Here is a 7,601-nt window from a genome sequence, read left to right as displayed (position 1 = left end):
ACTGGTGGTTGACCTTCAACTGAAGGTTGACCTTCAAAGGCCTTTATGGTTTTAAAATGTGATTTTGTTAAGGATGCTTTAAGTTGTTAGCCACTTTATTGGCCTTTGTAAGGGCGGCAAGGTGGGATACAAATTTTGCAAATAAATTAGGATTGCATTGTTAAAGCTCCATCAGCTAATATGGTAGCTCCACTGCATGAAGATGACTGGCTATGGTCCTGATGAAATTGTGTTGACATTTGACTGTTTTCATTTTCTATTGACAAGTAAACAGGAAAGAAATGGGGATAAGTACACCCACAGTACTAAACACAAATACAGTGCCCCACAACACTACAGAGAATGCCATGAAAGCATTCTTTTGTAGTCAAACTGGCTTTTCATGTAAACCTATGATACATCAGGCCAGAAAATATGCCCGTTATAGCTGTGCAACCAAGTAAAATTATGGATGCATTCTATTTTTGATCCAAAAATCGAAATATATGCATCTACCCTGAGGGATAAGGTGAGCAGTTTTAAACCTTTGCTGCATTACTGTTCCCCCCTCCCCCAGAAACTCTTCCAGTATTACCCATTCCTACCCCAGCCCATTTCTTTCTTTTGGAAGCTACCAATGCCCCTTACGTAAGTGATGATACTACAAACTGAACACAGTATTTCAAATGAATGCTCCATTGTTCAATATGCTGTCATTATATTATGTTCTGAATTATTTCTGAATCCCCTTTATTAGCACACCCACACATCTTATTTGCATTTTTATAACGAGAAAAATATATTTCAACAACCATAATGTAAGAGCAATAAAATAACTAGTGCAGAGCAGTAGATGCTGGTAGGGCTTGATTCCACCCTCACTCATTTTTACCTGTCATTGTCATGCCAAATAATTCCTTCCTGATTTATGCCAGTGAAACATGTGGGGAGTGAGACCTATAGTGAAAGCAAAAGCAGCTTTTCATTAGCCTGAGAAACAATTTAAGGCTTATTTCATGTTGCCTTTTTACCAGAGAGGTAACTTGTTGATGATGAGGGATGATTTGTACTGTCAGTTGTCTTCCAAGGGAAATCACTGAAGGAAAATGAACACTGAAGTAAGGGACTTCAAACTCACTTCACCTCTTTAAAGAATATGGGTGACTTTCCATGTTAGGGTTGCCAATCTCCAGGTGGCATCTGGCGATCTACCACTATTACGATTGATCTCCATATGACCAAGATCAGTTCCCCTGGAGAAAATGGCTGCTTTGGATGGTGGACTCTATGTTGTTATAACCTGCTCAGGTCACATCCCTAAACTGTTACCATACTGCCCTGGCGTAGTGGGGGGACTGCTTATTCAAGGCATCTCTGCCCGCGTGCCAGCATAAAGGGTGATGCTGCATTGCAGAGATGGGGAGCCCATAGTAGCACATTTTCAGCTCCATAGCCAAAAAAGAATGCATCCTCAACACGATAGATTAGCCCTGCTGAATGGATACTCATTTCCAGCCACAAGAGGACCCCTGATGACATTGCCTCCCCTGATTATCTTAACCCGGATACTCCTTTCTGTAAGCAACTTTTTCTGACCACCTTACAATGTACTGGATTGTTTCTCAAACAATTCATCCGGACACCTCCCAGGGGTTATCCTAGCACCTCCCAAATGTCATCCTAACACCCCCCAAAGGTGGTTCTTTACCCTATAAATATCCTTCCCTCCGAAGGGTCAATCGCCCAATGCCATTGACACCTTTCCTTCTTTGTCACTATGCCCAACACATTGCCCCCTGGAACCAGATTATATATATAAATCACATATCCCACGGGGTGGGGTGGGGCTTCATTTTTTAAAAACTGACATTAGATTTCTTCATATAATCCATGATTAATGTATGGAATTCACTGCTACAACATGTAGTGATAGTGATTAACTTACCCATCTTGTGGGATTTGACAGATTCATGCCTACTAGACATGACTATTACCCATGATGGCTCAATGGAAGGCAGTCCCTATGTGTGAAGATAGTGGATCTCTGTGCATCAGTTGCTGGGAGAAGGAGCAACAGCAAGGAGGGGAAAATCTGTGGGCTTTCCAAAGACACTGGGCTGGCCATTGTAGGAAACAGATTGCTTGACGAAATTATTCCAGCATGCTATTCTTGTTTTAACCCATGGGAGTGTTCTATTTTGTTTTCAAAGTGAAAATAATAATGCCTGAAGAGAGTCAGGAGAACACACTAAGCTGTGGAATCCAATCTGTCCAGAAGAAATGTGATTGCTGCACTGGGAACTATTTTGTGCCTATGGGAAGAATCGGTGTTACATCTTGGATAATTTTTTACTACACAACATGATTTGTTGCTTGTCTTGGTGTTTGACAGTTTCTTCCTGGTTGTATGGCTGTCAGAGGGGATGTGATAAGGCAGTTGTGAGATATTTTTATTGTGGTGGAGCAACAGTGCCACAATAATTATGTACTGGAGCATTTATCATTTCAAATATTTTATGATATATTTATTATTTTCAAGAAGCTACCTACAAGATCCAGGTGAAACAGGGTATATCAAGAGAAATGAACACTCGTAGATAACTATCTTAATTTAGGGCCTAGCACTCCTCTGAGAGCTGCAGAGTATTTTAGTAGACTGCAAGTCAAAGTGGGCTCTAGTCCAGAATAACATGTGTTTAAAATTATGTTTGTCTTTAAGGTGCCACAACAAGACTCCTGTTTATTTTTGAAAGCAATCTTCCTTCCAGTCAACAGTGTTTTCTAGTTAGCCAACTGGTCAGAATAGGAATGGCTTGGTTTGCTCCTGTACAGAAATGGGCAGGGAAGCTTTTCATAGCATTATCAGTTGCTAATTGCAGTGGCTCAATAGCTGTTCAAGGGAAACTGCAGGGGCCAATTCAAAAATTTGCAAAATCCAGCAAGGGCGCAGCTGCGCAGTGTCACTGGGAAGTGTATCGGTTTTTATACAACCTTGAATAAAAGGTTGTACTGTTGTCCCTCAAGAGGAAGCCATTAATAATCTGGGCTAGGGAAGGGGAGGGGGGAAGTGACACATGAGATGAATTTGTGCTAGACTATTGCTTCTCATATATAGGCCAGAGGTCTGAACGCCCTCTTGTGTTCACGGCTAACTCAGCATTCCATCCTGACTAATAACCTAACTGTCCTAACTGCAGAAATGAGCAATATCTGTTTTCGATGTTAGCATGTTGGAATGTTTCAGAATGATTGCGTTTTAAAAGAAATATGAGCAACATTTTGACATCTTCTATTTAAAGTATCTTGATAAATGATCCCTTTATCTAGGTGCTTATGAGTTATTTAATTTACATGTAGAAAAGAATTATTGACAAATATGTTTGACTGGCCCTGAAGATAATTCTGTATTAGTATATTGGTATTCCACTGTCCATAGACATAGTTAATTCTGCAAATTATGCAGTCCTGGTTCACCTGTACACACACACATACACACAAAATAAACTTATTAATACAGCAATACTCATATGCTATTAGCTGTATTAATAAGTTTGTATTAAATACACCAATTAATGCATAGCTCATATTATGGCTAATGTTCCAATTTCTGTTCAGTTGTCAGTTGACTACTGAGACTTTGGATTTAGTTGTCCAGAAGACAGTGTATCTCAGGATTGGGGTGAGGTAGAGGTGAGAGTGAAGTTTATTTTTTGGATATGGCCTCATTCTTTCAAATCAGTCAAGAGATAGAGAGTATGTTCCTTACTGCTATAACTTGGAGCTAAAATTAAGTGATATTTCAGTTTTCTTTCAGCATTTTGGATCACTGTCACGATTTCATTTAATCTATTATTGTACATTATTGCTTGCTACAGAAACAAGTAATACACAATGTATGCAAAATCTCATGTACATCTATTCTAAAAACAGAGAAATTAAGAGCTATTCTTACTGGTATCAAGGATGGCTTTGCCTCAGTTTTGATGTGCTTGTTAATATTTAAGAATGTGAAAGATGTAGGTTTAGTTAAAAAGCCCTGTGGCACAGTGTGGTAAGTTGCAGCTCTGCAGTCAAATCTCTGCTCTTGACCTGAGTTCGAACCCGACAGAAGTTCATTTCAGGTGGCCAGCCCAAGGTTGACTCAGCATTCCATCCTGCTGAGGTCAGTAAAATGAGTGCCCAGGTTGCTGAGGGTAAAATGTAGACTACTAGAGATAGAAATGCCAAACCACTCCATAAACATATTCTTCCAAGGAACTGACATGATGTGACATGGGTGAGTAATGACCTGGTCTTGACCTGGGGACTATCTTTACCTTTTTAAAGAAGTAGATTTAGGTTTATTCCTCTATTCCTTATTTTTTTAAATCCACATTAAAACCAATAGAAGTGAGAAAGAGATACTAGTGTAAGGACATCTGTTCATGTACTCAGATCTCATTTCTAGGTATGTTAGCAGCAAAACCAGCAAAGTATTTGAAATTGTCATATTTTGGGGATCTGAATAGTATACCTAATTATTTGATCTTAGTCTACATTCCAGATGAATTTTTAGTAGAACTCTTACAGCGCCATCCTAAACAGACACCTTGAATTGACATATGCTCTGTTTCACACAAAGATGCTAGTTTTGTCAGTTGAGGTGAAAAAAGTGGAGAAAATTGTATGCTTGCTCATTAGAACGTATTCCCAAATGAATATGAGAATTATCATTCATTTTTATGCACTGCCTTTGTCAAAACCATTATTTTGTGCATTATTGAACATGGTACTTTGATACAAGAACATTTATGCCAAAACATATTTTAACTTTCAAATTTTCAGAAGGATGGGGGGAACAGGGCTAGGTAGGCACTAGGACCCAGGTGGAGCATTCTGCCACAAAGATGGTCCAGCTTTGCTTTGTTCTGTGGTGAAGGAAAATACAATCTACTTACTAACATCTTTATGTGAAACAAAGTATAGAAAGGTATAACTCTACTTAGGGTGGTACCGTTACTAGTGTTGTTTGACCTGGTAAAGAGCTATGGCATTTGATATTTCAGCTTTGCTCTGGCAAGTTTCTCTTGTTTGTTTTCACTTCAGTAATATTTAGAACATTTGATTACAAAGTTTACTGAACAACATGGATTTCAAAAGCAGTAGTGAACTAGAGAGTCCTGATAGGGACAGTATAAAATCACCGATATACCAGCTAAGAGATAGAGTTGGCCAAGGTGTTTGGTTAATGTTGTCTTCTGCTTCATGAAGATGCAATGAAAATGAAAGTTAAGGTCCCATTTGCACAACTAAGACAGCAAGAGTGGTCAGTTAATGCTTGTACTGATATTGTTTCACTTGGCTGCATAAATACTGCTGCTGGTGGCAGTATTTTTATACTTTGTTGATGCTGTTACCAACATGAGTTTTGCCACCCAATGAAATACATAAATTAATTATATGAGTTTGAACTAATTTACTGATTAATTCTCTGATTAAATCAGCAACTGTAATCTCAGAACTATCCTATAGCCCATGATGGTGATTTCTGGAAAAATCACCCTTTATGAACTTCCAGCTTTTGAGCATGTCTGCTATTAATTGCTCAACACTGCATTGCAGCACAAAATGTAATTTCAAAGAAGAGGGTTTTTTTTAAAAAATGCTCGCAAGGATTAATTCTCTATTAAAGGGGTGTTCTGTAGGATTGTTAAAGGATTGTTAAAGGGCAAGGAACAAATGCTAAATGTTTTTAGAGCTTTACCATGCCACATTCTTAGACTAAGACTAAAAAAGACTAAATGATGCTATTTTCAAAATGGGCCTGTTTTCACAACCTTGGTGGCTTCTACATGAGGATTTTTCTGCACACAGAATTCAGGAAGTGCTGATTAAATGGGAGCATTCACACAATATTGTGCTCTTTTGGAGCATGACTTGTGGGTATCCTGGGGGCTACCCCTTTAATCTGGATCAAATAAAACTCATAAACTTATTTGTTTGTCACTATTGTTCAGTTTGGATAGTTCTGCATATCATTTTTTTAATGTAAACAACTGGATGACCTAACACCTAGGGCTGTACTGTTGCTTGTTGAACAGCTGAAAATTTCAGTAACAGGAACTGGAAGAGGTTCTGAAAAAGTGACACATCTGGTCTTGGAATGCAGAATGATGGATGTGCCCCCCTCCCCTGGTTCAGCTAGGTTTTGAAACAGCTCACCAGAATTTCTTAAGTGGACATCCAAGCATCCAGATTTTCTTTATCAATTGTACTCTATGGTGTGGAACTACTGTTTGAAACACTTGGAATAAACTCTTTACTGTAAACAGAAAACCACAAGTCACACAATTGTACAAATTCTGTTAACTGACTTCCCTCTCTACCAAATATAGCAACTTTTCTTGAAAAACAAAACTTCTGTAGCATGACAGCAAGTTATGGAACACATTTGTCAAGGATCTCCACTAGCATTTATCTGATCTTGCCCATAGCCACACTGAACGTGAGAGTTAATAAACAGAAGAAGGCAACTGGCACTTTAGAAATTTCTGGAAGATGATGAGTAATCTCGTATCACAGTTCCTGGGACTTTCCTACCAGGAATAAGAGGACCTACTTAAGAAATGGTTTTAATGAACTTACACAGCTTCTTTAAACATTATGATTCTTTTGATCCCTCTATCACATGATGCTCTGTACTGAATGACAGAAGCAGACCTAAAAGGTTTGCTAGGGTCCACTTTCCCCTTTCAGCCTCTAGGTGGAGATCATCTACCAAAGCCAAAGGCTCAGTTTCAATGCCCTGCCAAGGGATCCAAAAGCATCCCAGTGCATTAAAAAGCTACCCAGTGTTTAGCTCCACCCAATCACCAGACCTCCTTAAAAGAGTGGTTTGTAAAGAAGATTGTAACTGGCTAGTAAATCTGTATCAAAATTTGACCTTTAAAATTAGCACATTGAATTATGTCAACATGAAGGTGCTTGGAACCCTGGCCACTCTGAGAAATGCTTTGTTAACTGCAGCTACTGCATGCAGCTTCTGGATGCAGCACTGTAATAAAGAAGCATCCCCAAAACCAACCCAAATATGAGCAACATTGGTCACACATAGGGCTGCCCACCCCCAGGTAATTACTGGAGATCTCCTGGGATAACAATTTATCTCCAAACAACACATATCTGTTCACCTGGAGAAAATGGCCACTGTGGAAGGTGAACTCTATGGCATTATACTCCACTGAAGTTCCTCCCCTTCTCAGCCCTCTCCCTCCTCAGTCTGCACCCTCAACATTTCCAGGTATTTCCCAGTCTGGAACTGGCAACCCTAGCCACAAAGTAGATGGCAGACTTGTCACAACAGTCAGGCAATGTCTTTCCCGCTGCAAGACAGCTTTTCAGATCAACCAGTTTGTCCACAATCTGGAATTGCTCCTATGGATTGCATAGTCTGACATTATCAATACAATATCAGCAGAGATATCTGTACAGCATAGCCTGTCCAAAACAAACCAGTCAGCTTTGGTACAGCTCATATGGTTTCTGTGCTTTATATTTAGTCTCGGCTTCATTCTTCTTGACCCCCAATGTAAAACACAGTCACCTGTAATGTTGAAGTCCAGAAATTATTAACTGGAATTACA

Source organism: Sphaerodactylus townsendi, linkage group LG08 (genome assembly GCF_021028975.2).
Source record: "Sphaerodactylus townsendi isolate TG3544 linkage group LG08, MPM_Stown_v2.3, whole genome shotgun sequence".
Classification (NCBI taxonomy): Eukaryota; Metazoa; Chordata; class Lepidosauria; order Squamata; family Sphaerodactylidae; genus Sphaerodactylus; species Sphaerodactylus townsendi.
The sequence above is the reverse complement of the archived record's forward strand: the minus strand, read 5'-3'. Positions refer to the sequence as shown.